This window comes from Semicossyphus pulcher, unplaced genomic scaffold (assembly GCF_022749685.1).
Source record: "Semicossyphus pulcher isolate SPU_LCO1_2020_fin unplaced genomic scaffold, fSemPul1.0.p SCAF_5, whole genome shotgun sequence".
NCBI classification, from domain to species: domain Eukaryota; kingdom Metazoa; phylum Chordata; class Actinopteri; order Labriformes; family Labridae; genus Semicossyphus; species Semicossyphus pulcher.
In genome coordinates, this window is record NW_027211726.1 from 31,775,336 (window position 1) to 31,791,955 (window position 16,620).

The window sequence follows — 16,620 nt, forward strand, 5'->3', positions numbered from 1 at the left end:
ATTCCTGAAGAAAATCTGCTCCCGACCAGGTTAGGTTCACAGACACAGTTACCATAGTAACCAACTCAGAGTTAAAGTTACCTCTCTTTCTGAAACGGCAAACCCGAGGTTTCCCTCATTTAAGGATTAACAAACCCGGGGTTTTCATTAAACCCACTTTCTGAAACGGACCCCAGCTGCTGAACAGGTGAACAACAGCTCATTGTAACTAATCATGTTGTTTGTTTGTATCAGGATGCAGCAGCAGAGACCAGACTCTCCTGGACCCAGCTGTGTGTCCATGAAGAGTGACCGGTCTATGGGTCGACCTATTGACTTTAAAGTTGGACATCCTGCTGATGGAAGGTAAGAATCAAAAAAGTTAATGTTCTGACTCTGCTGAGAAAAGACTCATGTCCTGGTCCAGAGCTTCATAGTGTGTTGTATGACTCAAAAAGGTTGAGGACCCAGATGCAGACTCAGAAAAGAGTTGAATTAACTGAGGCAAATGCAAAAACAAAATCTTAAATCCAACTAAAGACAAAAAAGGAAAACCACTAGGCAGAGCAAAAACTTACTTCAAACAAATCCAGGTAACAGATAATCCACAGGAAAAATACAACAGTAACAAGAGGAGCCACGAGGACACTAGGAGCAGGTATTATGATGGTAGATGTACACAAAGACAAAGACAATAAACCAGCACCGAGACAGGGGAGCACAAAGACTAAATAAACTAGGAGGTGAGGCCGATCAGACGCAGGTGAGACAATCAAGGGGCAGGTGAAAACAATAAGGGCGGGGCACATAATCAAACAAGCGGGGAACACACAAAGGCAGGAAGTGGACCAACACGAGAGACAAGAGGCTCTTCTCATGACTCAGTTTGTACCTCCTCGAGTTTTTAAACTGTCTTTTGCACATTAAGAAAGATCTTCTCTTTAGTGTGAAAGTCTGATCGTCGTACAGAACTTTGAGTTATTCAGCCTCATTGCTGGCCTGCAGAACGGTATCCCTCTTTGTTTCTGGCCTCCAGGTTGACCTCAGCAACTGCTCTACCTTGACTACCTTGTTATCATCCTTCCCGAAATCTACAGCGGCTAAGCTTGGGGGTTAACCTCCTATCCATTCACCTCAAGGCCTTTGCTTAGCCCCTGCCCAGCCCCCAGGTGCTCCGATTGAGGGCTCCTGTTCTGCCCTTGTCCATCCTCCAGGCTGTTCATTAAGATCCACAGCTTTATTTCTCCAAGACCACTTGCTCCTCTTGACTCCACACCCTCTCCACCTGACCTAATTTGTCTAGCCTATCAGCACGTCTGAAATCCATCCCTTGAGGGGTGGGTTTCTGTACTCCCAACCCTGACAGTTCTTGGTTGCCTTCATTCTGTCCTCTGCATCACTGGCAAAACGTGTCTTGGCAGTTTCGGGATATAACCATTAGTGATCATAATCAGTGGTTTGTTCTTGAGCCATCTTTCCATCTTTCAACATTGGACACCCTCCTCCCACTGACCCAGCCCTCATGATCAGACCCCACAGCTCACTCCCTCTATCAGTCAGCTGTGTCATTAATTGTCCTTAAACTTGATGTTTTCTCCACAGAGTTCAGCAGAGCTCAGAGGTTCACAGTGATCAGTCAGCCCAGCAGCATCAGACAGACCTGGACTCCACATTTAAGGTGTGTACAACACACTGTTTACAATGAACTACATTAACTACAGGCTAAATGCCAAACCATCATTCAGTCTCCATGCTGTTCTGTTTGAGCAGCAGGCCTTCAGACTGACTGATGGATCACATGTTGTGTTCTACCAGTTTATATTCATGTTCAGAGTCTGATTCTGTTCCAGCTGCTGGAGGAGAACATCGTCACATTTGTGAAGAACGAGCTGAAGAGAGTCCAGAGGGTTCTGAGTTCAGATTACCCAGCATGCTTAGAGAGTCAGAGGGAGGAGGAGGAGGTGTTGGATGGTGATGATGAAGATCAGAGGAGCAGCAGAGATGCATTTGTGAAGATCACTCTGCACTTCCTGAGGAGAATAAATCAGGAGGAGCTGGCTGACTGTCTGCAGAGCAGTAAGAGGATTTAATCAGGTTTAACATGATGGAAAGAGGAAATGCAGGTTTACATTTCTAAACTTAGTAAATATGATACACACATCTATATCAGATCAGAGCTTGTTTGTCATCCACTAAATGCTTTAATAAAACTGATGCAGAAGGAAAAACTCTAAAGCCACACTTGAATGTTGAGATTTTCTTCAGGATCCACTCTTTGATATCATTTGTTGTTTGTTTATTCAGGAACTGCTGCTGCAGAGTGCCGACAGAAACTGAAGTCTAACCTGAAGGAGAAGTTCCAGTGTGTGTTTGAGGGGATCGCTAAAGCAGGAAACCCAACCCTTCTGAATCAGATCTACACAGAGCTCTACATCACAGAGGGAGGGACTGGAGAGGTCAATGATGAACATGAGGTCAGACAGATCGAATCAGCATCCAGGAAACCAGACAGACCAGAAACAACCATCAGACAAGAAGACATCTTTAAAGCCTCACCTGGAAGAGATGGACCAATCAGAACAGTGATGACAAAGGGAGTGGCTGGCATTGGGAAAACAGTCTTAACACAGAAGTTCACTCTGGACTGGGCTGAAGACAAAGCCAACCAGGACATACAGTTCATGTTTCCCTTCACCTTCAGAGAGCTGAATGTGCTGAAAGAGAAGAAGTTCAGCTTGGTGGAACTTGTTCATCACTTCTTCACTGAAACCAAAGAAGCAGGAATCTGCAGGTTTGAAGAGTTCCAGGTCGTGTTCATCTTTGACGGTCTGGATGAGTGTCGACTTCCTCTGGACTTCCACAACAATGAGATCCTGACTGATGTCACAGAGTCCAGCTCAGTGGATGTGCTGCTGACAAACCTCATCAGAGGGAAACTCCTTCCCTCTGCTCGCCTCTGGATAACCACACGACCTGCAGCAGCCAATCAGATCCCTCCTGAGTGTGTTGACATGGTGACAGAGGTCAGAGGGTTCACTGACCCTCGGAAGGAGGAGTACTTCAGGAAGAGATTCAGAGATGAGGAGCAGGCCAGCAGAATCATCGCCCACATCAAGACATCCCGAAGCCTCCACATCATGTGCCACATCCCAGTCTTCTGCTGGATCACTGCTACAGTTCTGGAGGACGTGTTGAAGACCAGAGAGGGAGGAGAGCTGCCCAAGACCCTGACTGAGATGTACATCCACTTCCTGGTGGTTCAGACCAAACTGAAGAACATCAAGTATGATGGAGGAGCTGAGACAGATCAACACTGGAGTCCAGAGAGCAGGAAGATGATTGAGTCTCTGGGAAAACTGTCTTTTGAGCAGCTGCAGAAAGGAAACCTGATCTTCTATGAGTCAGACCTGACAGAGTGTGGCATCGATATCAGAGCAGCCTCAGTGTACTCAGGAGTGTTCACACAGGTCTTTAAAGAGGAGAGAGGACTGTACCAGGACACGGTGTTCTGCTTCATCCATCTGAGCGTTCAGGAGTTTCTGGCTGCTCTTCATGTCCATCTGAAGTTCATCAACTCTGGTGTCAATCTGCTGTCAGGAGAACAAACAACCTGGCGGCCTAAAGTGTTCAGAGAAACAAAACGTTTCTATCAGAGTGCTGTGGACCAGGCCTTACAGAGTCCAAACGGACACTTGGACTTGTTCCTCCGCTTCCTCCTCGGTCTTTCACTAGAAACCAATCAGAGTCTCCTTAGAGGTCTGCTGACACAGACAGGAAGTGGTTCACACAACAAAAAGAAAACAGTCGAGTACATTGGGACAAAGATCAGTGAGAATCTGTCTGCAGAGAAAAGCATCAATCTGTTCCACTGTCTGAATGAACTGAATGATAGTTCTCTAGTGGAGCAGATCCAACAGTCCCTGAGATCAGGACGTCTCTCCACAGAGGAACTGTCTCCTGCTCAGTGGTCAGCTCTGGTCTTCATCTTACTGTCATCAGAAAAAGATCTGGACGTGTTTGACCTGAAGAAGTACTCTGCTTCAGAGGAGGCTCTTCTGAGGCTGCTGCCAGTGGTCAAAGCCTCCAACAAAGCTCTGTACGTGAACACATCATTCTCCATGTTAAATGTAGTTTTACTTGATTCAGAAAAAACAACTATCTCTTGTAATTGTTTCCTTTTATGTACTGTTGATTCCTCTTCAGGCTGAGTGGCTGTAACCTGTCAGAGAGAAGCTGTGAGGCTCTGTCCTCAGTCCTCAGCTCCCAGTCCTCTTCTCTGAGAGAGCTGGACCTGAGTAACAACAACCTGCAGGATTCAGGAGTGACTCTTCTGTCTGCCGGTCTAAAAACTCCACACTGCAGACTGGAAACTCTCAGGTTAGTGTGCAGCTGTGTGAAAATGATAACCCTCTGAGCTCACATGTTCTGTATATTTGCTCAGTTCTCAGCTCTCAGTCCTGTGAGTCTGAATAACCCTGTAATTAAAATGGCTTTAATATCACACTGAAGGGGTCAGCTGACAAAGGATCTTATCACCAGTATTGTGTTCATGTTCACGGCTCAGTAACTTGACTTTGATATATATGTGACGGGCGGCAGACACGCCCTCACTCAAGGGTGAGGTTGGTTACAATTTATTAATTTTATTTAACTACGGGAAAGCCTGACAACGCCACCCTGGGAATTTCGCCCAGGGAGATATTTAAATCACAAGTTAATAAGGCACTCAGGTTCGTTTTACAAATGGAGCATGAGACGTGGTTCAGGTACAAAAAAATACAAATATACTTTATTTTCAAAAAGGGGTAAAATTGACTTATTTTAAAATAACACCATATACACAAGGATGTGAGGGAAGGGACCCTAGCAGGGCTGGAGCTTACCAGTGGGAGGAAGTGGGACCATGAGGGGGAGAGGAATCCCAGGAGAGGAGCACCCGAGGGTTTGTGACACTCGCGCACACACACGCACACACAATGGTGAAAAAGCAAAACCACGGGTTACGCAGCACACAGGAGGGGGATACCACCACCAGGACACCAGGACCACCACCGTAAGCTTCCAGTCCTGAAAGGAGAAGGGAAATTAGTGAGGCTGGACACCGTACATCAAAACACAACTTCTCAAAGAACAATTTACCAAAATTAAGCTTCCAAGAACAACAACAAAGAAAGAGAATTTACCAAAATTAAGCAGTTGAAAATAACAACTCAAAGAAACAATCTACCAAAAGCAAATGTACGCAAAATTCTAATGTATGACACAACAAAAGAACTTCAGCTGTAGTACTTTCCAAAGTTGGTTTCACACAAACAAGCAAAATTAAACAAACACATACAAGACATTTAAATCGGTGGTTAAACCAAATTCAGAAAATAACTAAAATTAAGTGAGCCAACCCGCCACTATCACTCATTAAAATAAATATAGGCCCGATACAGTCAGGACACACATATGCCAGGAGCAAAGCAACGCAAGGCGAAGCAAGGCAGCTGTGAAGCGTGCTACAATAAAGCCAGCAAAGAGAAGCAAAACAGCGGCAGGCAAAGAGAAGCAAAACAGCAGCAGGCAAAGAGAAGAAAAACAGCGGCAGGCAAAGAGAAGCAAAACAGCGCCAGGCAAAGAGAAGCAAAACAGCGTCAGGCAAAGAGAAGCAAAACAGCGGCAGGCAAAGAGAAGCAAAACAGCGCCTGGCAAAGAGAAGCAGAACAGCGGCAGGCAAAGAGAAGCAGAACAGCGGCAGGCAAAGACAAGCAAAACAGCGGCAGGCAAAGAGAAGCAAAACAGCGGCAGGCAAAGAGAAGCAAAACAGCGCCCGGCAAAGACAAGCAAAACAGCGGCAGGCAAAGAGAAGCAAAACAGCGCCAGGCAAAGAGAAGCAGAACAGCGGCAGGCAAAGAGAAGCAGAACAGCGGCAGGCAAAGAGAAGCAAAACAGCGCCCGGCAAAGAGAAGCAAAACAGCGCCAGGCAAAGAGAAGCAAAACAGCGCCCGGCAAAGAGAAGCAAAACAGCGCCAGGCAAAGAGAAGCAAAACAGCGCCAGGCAAAGAGAAGCAGAACAGCGCCAGGCAAAGAGAAGCAAAACAGCGCCAGGCAAAGAGAAGCAAAACAGCGCCAGGCAAAGCAGCAGTGTTTCTCTGTCGCGTCACACGACCCAGTCAATCTCGATCAGCGCACAAGATCACACACATGGGAGAGAGGAGGAGGGGCGAGCTTCATGCTTGCCTGGCTGCAGTGGCAAACCACGGCCGGCACAGAGCGTCAGGACGGGGATTCCCCGCGAGCTGCTGAGGCGGACAACGCCAAACTGCACCGGTGCTGCAGTGGAGACTGGAAGTGGGGCAACCAGGGAGGGGGCGGAACCTCGGAGCCAAAGAGCAAGAGGGCGAGAAGATGCACAGTGCTTGCCTATATAGAGTGGCCTCATGAGCTGATTGGCTAACAAGAGAGCGCTGGGCAGCACAGTTACATTCAGAGCAGGGATGATGCATCTCATCCTGCTACATATAAATGCTGGTCTAAGACAGTCTGAGTTATGTTCATCTGGACTCCATCATGTGTGGTCCAAAGAGAAGAATCCCAACGACGACTGTAATAAAGCAGAGATGATGATTGGAACATTTATAAACTTATAAAGAGCCTTTCCTTCAGACTGAACAGTCCAGTACAGTAGCTGCATCACTGCTGATGACAAAGCAATCTGTGTTGGTCTCTGGCTCCTTCTTACCTTCACTCCTCCCCGAGTACTTTGCCCACAGACTTGAAGGTGCTGACCCTCTATCCCACAGCTTCATACTCTGCAAACTGCCCCAATGTTCTCTGGAGGTCACAGAGAAACTAAGTCAGCAGAACGTTATCCACAGCAGAGGCCATCATGACGGACCCTCTCTACCCATGCTTTGTCTTCATATCCTGTTAATGAAAGTCAGAAAATAATCTTTTACAAGGTGACAACCGTATGTGGCGCAGGTGTAGCTTAGCCATTAAGACGTGGCCCATGTATAGAGGCACACTACTCGACGCAGAGGCCCTGGGTTCGACTCCGACCTTCGGCCCTTTGCTGCATGTCCTCCTCGGTCTCTCTTCCATCATTCCCGACTCTATCCACTGTCCTGTCCAATGAAGGCAACAAAAGGTTAAGATTTTTTGACCTGAGCGAGTTGACAGGTAAGGGTGACTTAGTTTCCTCACCGTGATCCAGTAAATACTCTGGACATAAGTGAACTTACTTTGAATGTGTGTAGCTACATTTGGTTCTGTGAAGAGTCTTGTATTCCCACACGTCAGGTGAAACTTTATCCAAACAATAAGCCATGGATCACTAAGTCCTTGAAAGAAATAACAATGAAGAAACATAACCTCTTTAAAAATAGCAGTGTTGAAGAGAACAGGGAGGTAAAAAGACTGGTTAGGGCAGAGATTCAAAAAGCTCAATTCAGTTATATGGATAAAATTGAGGACAAATTTAAAGGTAATGATCTAAAAAGTTTCTGGAATGGCATGTCAGTCATGACAGGCACAAAAAAAGGTAATATGAATATTAAAATGGATGGTTTTAAATCAGACAAGGGGCTAGCTGCTCATTTTAATCGTTTTTATCTCAGGTTTGATACAAAAGATTTTAAAGAACAAGCTGATCAGGTAGAATTAGAAACCTCCTCCACTCCACAGCTTGAATTGGGTGTACAAGATGTCAGGAACATACTCCGTAAAACCAAGACCAACAAGAGCCCCGGCCCTGACAATATATCTGGTCATCTTCTCAAACACTGCGCAGATCAATTACCCCCTATTTTTCAGCACATATTAAAGTGTTGCTTAGAGCAACAAAAGGTTCCTACTCTGTGGAAGAAGTCCACAATAGTACCAGTGGCTAAGAAAAAGTTCCCTAAGGGCGTTAGTGATTTTAGACCTGTGGCCCTGACTTCACTAGTTATGAAGGTTTTTGAAAAGCTCATCAAGAGAGAGCTAGTTGGAGTTGTGGAGGACTCATTGGATCCTCTACAGTTTGCCTGTAGGAGTAAAAAAGGGGTTGATGATGCTGTTCTTACCCTTCTTCATTTACTTTTTAAACACCTTGAAGGTCCAGGGACACATGCACACCTGTTATTTTTAGATTTATCTTCTGCTTTTAACACAAGTCAGCCCCACATTTTAGCCAACAAACTGCTAAATGATTTGAATCTGTGTCCTGGCATTGTTGGATGGATTTTAGACTTTCTTGTGGACAGATCCCAGTGTGTCAGGATTAATGGCTCTTTGTCGGACACATTGTTCTCCTCCACTGGTTCGTCACAGGGCTGTGTCCTTTCACCAATCTGGTACATTTTTTACACTGACAGCTGCAGAAGTTCCCAGCCAGGAAGACGCATTCTGAAGTTTGCAGATGATACAGTCATAGTGAGCCTGTTACAAGGAAGGGAAATAGCACGTGGCCCAGTGGTGGACGATTTTATAGAGTGACGTGATAACTCTTTTTTAAAATTAAATGTACGTAAAACTAAAGACGTGCATTGATTTGAGAAGGCAGCCTAATACACCAATTAAAACAGCAATTAAGGGTGAGATGGTTGACCAAGTCCAGTGTTACAAGTCCCTGGGTGTTGTTATCGACAACAAGCTAACATTTAAAGAAAACACAGACGCAGTCTGCAAAAAGCCACAGCAGAGACTGCACTTTCTCCGTCAACTTAACTGGTTTGGGGTGTGCAGCAGACTGATGAATCTGTTCTACTCCTCCATGGTAGAGTCTGTCCTCACCTTTGCCATAATCTCCTGGTTTGGTAACCTGTCATTAGGGGACAGAAACAGGTTACAATGGATCATAAGAGTTGCCAGTAAGATCATTGGCATAAGATTACCTGATCTGTCTTACACCTTCTCCAAGAGAGCAACATCTCAGGCTGGAGACATCTTACAGTGTCCTCGACATCCTCTCCATGGTGAATTTGAGTTCCTGCCCTCCAGCAGGAGATTTGGACTACCAGTGGCAAAGTCCAACAGGATGAGAAATTCTTTTATCACTCAGGCCAAGAAATACTCAATTCAAAAGTGGAACCTGTAGATGAAGTATTTTCCTGTTCACTTCCAGGAACTATTGATGGTCTTCTAATTTTTGTTTTAATGTTGGTGTTAGTGATGGTTTGGAGTTTTACATGTTTCATTTTCACTTGATGTATTCTTAATGAACTCTTATGCGTTTTAATGTTCTTTGTAACCGAGTCTATGTGTTTGTGTTTTCTAAATGTTTTTGTCTCACTTGGCTGCAAAACAAATTTCCCCTCGGGGACAATAAAGTAAAAGTTGAAGTTGAAGCCAGTGAAGAGATCTGAGGATGGGGGTAATGTGAGACCTGGTGAGGAGTCTTGCAGCAGCATTCTGTGTTGACTGCAGGCGATTAAGCGCAGACTTGCTGAGTGACGAGAGGAGTGTGTGGCAGTCGCCGAGGTGAAACTACAGTTGAAACTAAAGTTCTCAGTTTACTTATATTTCTTAGGTGGACATAACATGATCTGGTTACCTGCTTAACATGGCTGTCAAAAGATGATGATTTATCAACTATTACTCCTAAATGACGTGGGCTAAAGCCAACAGCAGAGGAAAGGGGCCCAATGTTGTGATCCTGTGAGCTGATTGGATGGAAAGAGCTCAAGACGGTAGGAATAAGAGAGGAGCTAGCATGAAGTGGATGAGAGTTATGATGCATATTGGACCTAATAGTCATTACTTTATCAACACAGAAGGAAAGGAAGGTATTGCAGTCATCAACAGTGAAACATGGTAATGTGGAGAGCGCTGGTGAAACAATGTTTTAAATAGTTATGAAACGTTGGGATTTCTTTTTGATGAAGAAATCAGGTCAGCAAAATAAGCCGTCCAGGCTTCCTGTACTGCTTCTTTAAAAGAACGCCGGAGATCTTTAAGATGTAGGCGATGCACTTCCACAGACGTTCAGACCTGTGACAGTGTGGTCTCAGGCAGCAGACAGCCTCTGTTATCCACTGACAACTGTTGCAGGTAGCCCGAGTCCTAACCTTTAAAGGTGCCTCTTTGTCCAGTAACGTGGAGCAATGACCATTAAAAGACTGCGTTAAAAACTCAACATTGTGAGGATTTATATTAAAATCACAGCAGGAGTGTGCTGAGAACTGGTCGGCTGTATTTCCTGTAATGAGGAGGCTCTTCTGAGGCTGCTGCCAGTGGTCAAAGCCTCCAACAAAGCTCTGTACGTGAACACATCATTCTCCATGTTAAATGTAGTTTTACTTTATTGAGAAAAAACAACTATTTCTTGTAATTGTTTCCTTTTATGTACTGTTGATTCCTCTTCAGGCTGAGTGGCTGTAAACTGTCAGAGAGAAGCTGTGAGGCTCTGTCCTCAGTCCTCAGCTCCCAGTCCTCTTCTCTGAGAGAGCTGGACCTGAGTAACAACAACCTGCAGGATTCAGGAGTGACTCTTCTGTCTGCCGGTCTAAAAACTCCACACTGCAGACTGGAAACTCTCAGGTTAGTGTGCAGCTGTGTGAAAATGATAACCCTCTGAGCTCACATGTTCTGTATATTTGCTCAGTTCTCAGCTCTCAGTCCTGTGAGTCTGAATAACCCTGTAATTAAAATGGCTTTAATATCACACTGAAGGGGTCAGCTGACAAAGGATCTTGTCACCAGTATTGTGTTCATGTTCACGGCTCAGTAACTTGACTTGGATATATAAATGCTGGTCTAAGACAGTCTGAGTTATGTTCATCTGGACTCCATCATGTGTGGTCCAAAGAGAAGAATCCCAACGACGACTGTAATAAAGCAGAGATGATGATTGGAACATTTATAAACTTCTAAAGAGCCTTTCCTTCAGACTGAACAGTCCAGTACAGTAGCTGCATCACTGCTGATGACAAAGCAATCTGTGTTGATCTCTGGCTCCTTCTTACCTTCACTCCTCCCCGAGTACTTTGCCCACAGACTTGAAGGTGCTGACCCTCTATCCCACAGCTTCATACTCTGCAAACTGCCCCAATGTTCTCTGGAGGTCACAGAGAAACTAAGTCAGCAGAACGTTATCCACAGCAGAGGCCATCATGACGGACCCTCTCTACCCATGCTTTGTCTTCATATCCTGTTAATGAAAGTCAGAAAATAATCTTTCACAAGGTGACAACCGTATGTGGCGCCGGTGTAGCTTAGCCATTAAGACACGGCCCCATGTATAGAGGCACACTACTCGACGCAGAGGCCCTGGGTTCGACTCCGACGTTCGGCCCTTTGCTGCATGTCCTCCCCGGTCTCTCTTCCATCATTCCCGACTCTATCCACTGTCCTGTCCAATGAAGGCAACTAAAGGTTTAGATTTTTTGACCTGAGCGAGTTGACAGGTAAGGGTGAGAGTTATGATGCATATTGGACCTAATAGTCATTACTTTATCAACACAGAAGGAAAGGAAGGTATTGCAGTCATCAACAGTGAAACATGGTAATGTGGAGAGCGCTGGTGAAACAATGTTTTAAATAGTTATGAAACGTTGGGATTTCTTTTTGATGAAGAAATCAGGTCAGCAAAATAAGCCGTCCAGGCTTCCTGTACTGCTTCTTTAAAAGAACGCCGGAGATCTTTAAGATGTAGGCGATGCACTTCCACAGACGTTCAGACCTGTGACAGTGTGGTCTCAGGCAGCAGACAGCCTCTGTTATCCACTGACAACTGTTGCAGGTAGCCCGAGTCCTAACCTTTAAAGGTGCCTCTTTGTCCAGTAACGTGGAGCAATGACCATTAAAAGACTGCATTAAAAACTCAACATTGTGAGGATTTATATTAAAATCACAGCAGGAGTGTGCTGAGAACTGGTCGGCTGTATTTCCTGTAATGAGGAGGCTCTTCTGAGGCTGCTGCCAGTGGTCAAAGCCTCCAACAAAGCTCTGTACGTGAACACGTCATTCTCCATGTTAAATGTAGTTTTACTTTATAGAGAAAAAACAACTATTTCTTGTAATTGTTTCCTTTTATGTGCTGTTGATTCCTCTTCAGGCTGAGTGGCTGTAACCTGTCAGAGAGAAGCTGTGAGGCTCTGTCCTCAGTCCTCAGCTCCCAGTCCTCTTCTCTGAGAGAGCTGGACCTGAGTAACAACAACCTGCAGGATCCAGGAGTGACTCTTCTGTCTGCCGGTCTAAAAACTCCACACTGCAGACTGGAAACTCTCAGGTTAGTGTGCAGCTGTGTGAAAATGATAACCCTCTGAGCTCACATGTTCTGTATATTTGCTCAGTTCTCAGCTCTCAGTCCTGTGAGTCTGAATAACCCTGCACAGCAAATTCGGCCCTTTGGAATAAACTCTCTGAGTTAAAATCAACTCAATTTGAGTGTACATGTGAGACCATCGAATAAACTCTAGGGCATAGTTAAAGTTCCTCTTTTCCGGGAGTTGATCTTTCAACTCTTTTTAGGAGTTAAAACTGAACTCCTCTGGGAGTTAAAACACTACTCCCATTAAGAGGAAAAAGCACTCTCATTGAGAGTTCATTTTAGGTGAACTCTTTCACAGTGTTAACAGTGAAATTGTTTTATTGAACACTTACAGAGTTAATATATAAAATCACAAAAAATGTTTGTTAGATGAAAATTAATACAAAAAACACATAAATTACTTCAATGCCTTTATTTGAACACATCCAGAAAGTGTGTTCACAACTCCTTGCTTCATGAATATTAACTTTTGTAACAAGTTACATTTGGAGTAAAAGCTTTCTTCAGTAACAGTGTAAACATGTAACAGCATACACATTTAAAATAAACAGCTACAACGGCAGCTTAACAGTTAGGAAATTGTGTGGTCAAATGGAAATCACAAATAAAAAATATGTAGTAAAAAAATAAATTTGCATATTTCAGCAAAACTGTAAAAAAATATACCATACCACATCCCTCTGTGCTGCATAAACTTTTCTGAGGAAAGTGCAAGTGTGATCATTTTTAAAACAACCTTAAATGTAAATGTACAGCAGTCTGTTAGGATTCTGAAAGCAAACTTCTCTGTAATGCAGGATTATGTTAACATGAAATAGAATGTTAAACGTGCTGTTAAAGCACGAAAACATGTACAAGAACGTAAAACATGAATTCAATACATTCAGTTTGGCCAACATTTTAGGCATTTTAGGCCAACAGATTAAATAATACAGCCCTCTGACACAACATCAAAATAAAAATCACACCCATAGGACATTTGAGAATCCAAACTTTTGAAATGTCTTAATTTCTCCCTTTCTAGAACCAGTATCTTCCTGGGGATGTTTTCACTAACTTGGAAAGCATGGAAATGGTCATGGAAACAAGTTTCATGTTCATTTAGAACTAAAACACTTTACCATTGTGCACAATGATAGAAGTTATTTTGCTGAAGACTGGTGTGTTTTCTTGTGTCAGTACAAACAAAGAGGCCAACGCGATATTCACACTTTACCCAGTTTGTCAGGTTGACAGTGGCTTGTGAATCAATGTGAAGATATGTAGACACATGCTCTGTACACTCTAGTGTTTCAAGTAAACACATTTTGACTGGACCAGACTCAATTGCTTTTGAAGTCAGGCATTCCCAATGATAGGCTACTGCAAACTGGTGTTTCCTTGCAAGTGATACTGTTAAAAAGTTTTTCACACCATCCTTAAAAAAATGGTGTTTAGCCATAGTCCAGCCATAGCCATAGCCTTAGTCATAGTCCAGATATGAATGAGGGGTGCAATTTTTCGAATGCACCTCGGATAGTGGACCATGAAATGATGTTTTGGAATCAAGTTCTTTGATGGGTACAGTTCTTTGAAGAGCTGGTGATGTTCAATGATAAGGTGCTTTAAATACACGGTCATCCCTTCAGTGATTGAGTATGAGAACACAATGTTTATTATGTTCAGCAACAAGAGCATCAAGCGCCAGTGCAAATCATCCTCTGATACCAGGTCACCAAATATCAAAGGTGATCAAACACAGTGTTTGTGATGCGTTTAACCCTATTCCATGTCCGACACAGTCAAGCTTTACATTTGTTGGCTTGTTTTTCTTTTCCACATAGCCATAATTAAAAGCATAAATCCTATTCAAGAGGCTTTCTTTGGAGATGAAATGTTCAATCAAATATTCAAATAGAAGTTTGACCTCATATTGACCAACCCCTTCCAAAATGTCATGCATGATGTCAACTGCATCATTTTCTGCATTATGGAAATACTGCAAAGTGTTCAGTATGCTCTTTCTGTTGATGCCAAATGAAGAAGTTGGATCATCTACCAAAGAAGAATAATGTTGATCATTGAGAACTGGTGATCTTATGGTCAAACGTGGGTCATCTTCTGAGAAAACTGACGGAGCTGAAGATTTATCAATTAGGCAAAGTCTACAGAAGTCATTTGCACTAAATGGCTCCAAGAATCCAAGAATGCTGTGCATACCCAAATTATCACCAGTAATTTGTGCAAGAGTGCCACGTACAGGAAATTCAGCAAATGGAAGAGCAACCCCAGTTGTCTCTAATATTTTCAAGTCTCTTACTAAGGGTTTCAGAATTTCATCAATGCCGTATTTCTTAGCATCTTGTGCATGAAACAATGATACTAGATGAATATTCATTAAGGCAGAATTCACCTTGGGTGGAAGATTCCTGAGGATGAAGTAAAGACAGCCAACTTTATGAATACCTTTTTTTGACCCTAGTGGGTTTGCACACTCAACATCGTCATAGTACAACTGGATTTGGAAGGCAAACTTGTCACTTGAAAACAAGGGATGACTTTTGAAGTAGCTTCCATCACAGAAGTTCTCGTATTTGTCACTCTGAGTAGATGTTTGCATCATCTCAGAAATAGTTTCATTCTTGAAGATGAACTGGAGTGTTTTGAGTATGGGAATATATATGAATTTGTCAATGATTGGAACTTGCTCATAGGTTCCACTTTTGCTATTTCGTCTGGTATCAAACCTTATACCTAGACGCTTTTCAACTGGTACAATATCCCATTTTTCTGTGAAATATTTCTTCCATTTACTGTCAGAATTCAAGTGGCTAAAAGGGTTGTCAATACCTTTAAATAACTCTTCTATGGCTGATCTTGCAGGACTGCCGGCAGGTAGTAAGTTTAGTACATGGTCCTGAATATTAGACTGTAAGTCTCCCACAAATTCCTCTAAATTCTCGATGGTAGAAAGCACTACAGTATTTGGTACACCGCTTCCTAAAAGCTTGGCAATAATTGATGCACACATATCTTTGCTGCCCGTTGACACTGAAGGGCCTGCTTCAATATTTTGGTGCTGAGATGAAGTGGAAGGTGTTTCATCATTTAGGCACAGAGGATTATTGTGCTCTTGAATGGCATGGTTGGAATGGGTCTCCTCTGTTGCACATGTGTTGACAATATGCGCATGTATCTTTATGAGATGTCTTCTAAACCCAGAATAACTAGAGAATTGCAAGCAACATCCTATTTGACCACATTTTAGCCTCAGATTTTTCCCAGGATAGATTCCATGCATTAGTTTGAGGTGCCTGAATAAAAGTAAGGCTGTACCAAAGGATGACGCACAGAGGAAACATCTCAACATTTTTGCTGCTTGAACTTTTTACGGCTTGTTCAACAACTTTGCTCTCAACTCCTTGACTTTTGGAGTTTCTTCCATTGTGCCAATATCTATGCTGTACAGAGTAGTCTGCAAAAATGTGTACAGGCTGGACAGAGCATCATCATATTTCACACTGAAAACAAAGTGGGACTTGAACAGCTCATCAAATGCGCCCAAGGATGTACCTGACTGACATGGAAGAAGCTTTCTATCCACGACTATGTAGAAGCTGAAAACCTGAGCTTTTGAAGTCCCTGTGGCCAGAAGATATGGCTGGGGGTTTCCTTCTGTGGTGATGAGGTGATCCTCCAGGCTCTGGCAGGACTGAAACACAGTGAAAAGCACTTCCATATAACACATTTCTTTAAAACACACGATACCACAATATTTGGAATTGGATTTGTTGACAAACCTTGTGAAATTTCAGCAGGTGATCTGTTGCCTCTCCGACACTGATCTTCTTGGCCCGTTTCCTTCCAGCTGGTTGCGGAGTGAGAAGATGCAGCAAGACAAGAAGAGAGGCCATGTCGCTGTGCCACTCTGCAATCAGTGAAGAAAACCATTACTTCATGTGTTTCACACCTTGTCAATGTTGAGGTCACCTTTGTTGTCCCCTCTTCATCTAACGTCTTATGACCATGCTGCTCAGGCGTGCTTGTGTGAAACTAGCTTAACACCTCACTGCTCAGACTGGACAAGTTACTACAAACTTTTGATGTGCATCGGTCAACCCAAGATTTTTATCTTAAAAGGACAGGCTCCGGTTTGATCAAGTCTGGAGTAGTTCATCCAGAATATCTAAAAAGATTTTGGAGCAAACATGTCTGTTTTTGGCAACTTATTGCAATACAAATTAATTAAGTCTATTGTAATACTACCTGGATCATCTGCAGTGTCAGATTCTTCATTCATGGCAGATTTGAGCTGTTTTTCAGGAGAGGTGTCTCTCTGAGGGCCCTGGCTTCGTGGATGACCTTGTCTTTAAAACAGGGGGCCCATTTTTCCAAGAACCTGGAGGAAGTCTCTGCTCCAAACA

The 16,620-nt window shown here is 43.5% G+C and overlaps 1 pseudogene; it reads left to right on the forward strand.

Moving 5' to 3' along the window:
• Positions 1-235: 235 nt before the first annotated feature.
• LOC138609454 (NACHT, LRR and PYD domains-containing protein 12-like) overlaps positions 236-16,620 on the forward strand; it is a 28,055-nt pseudogene continuing 11,670 nt past the window's right edge.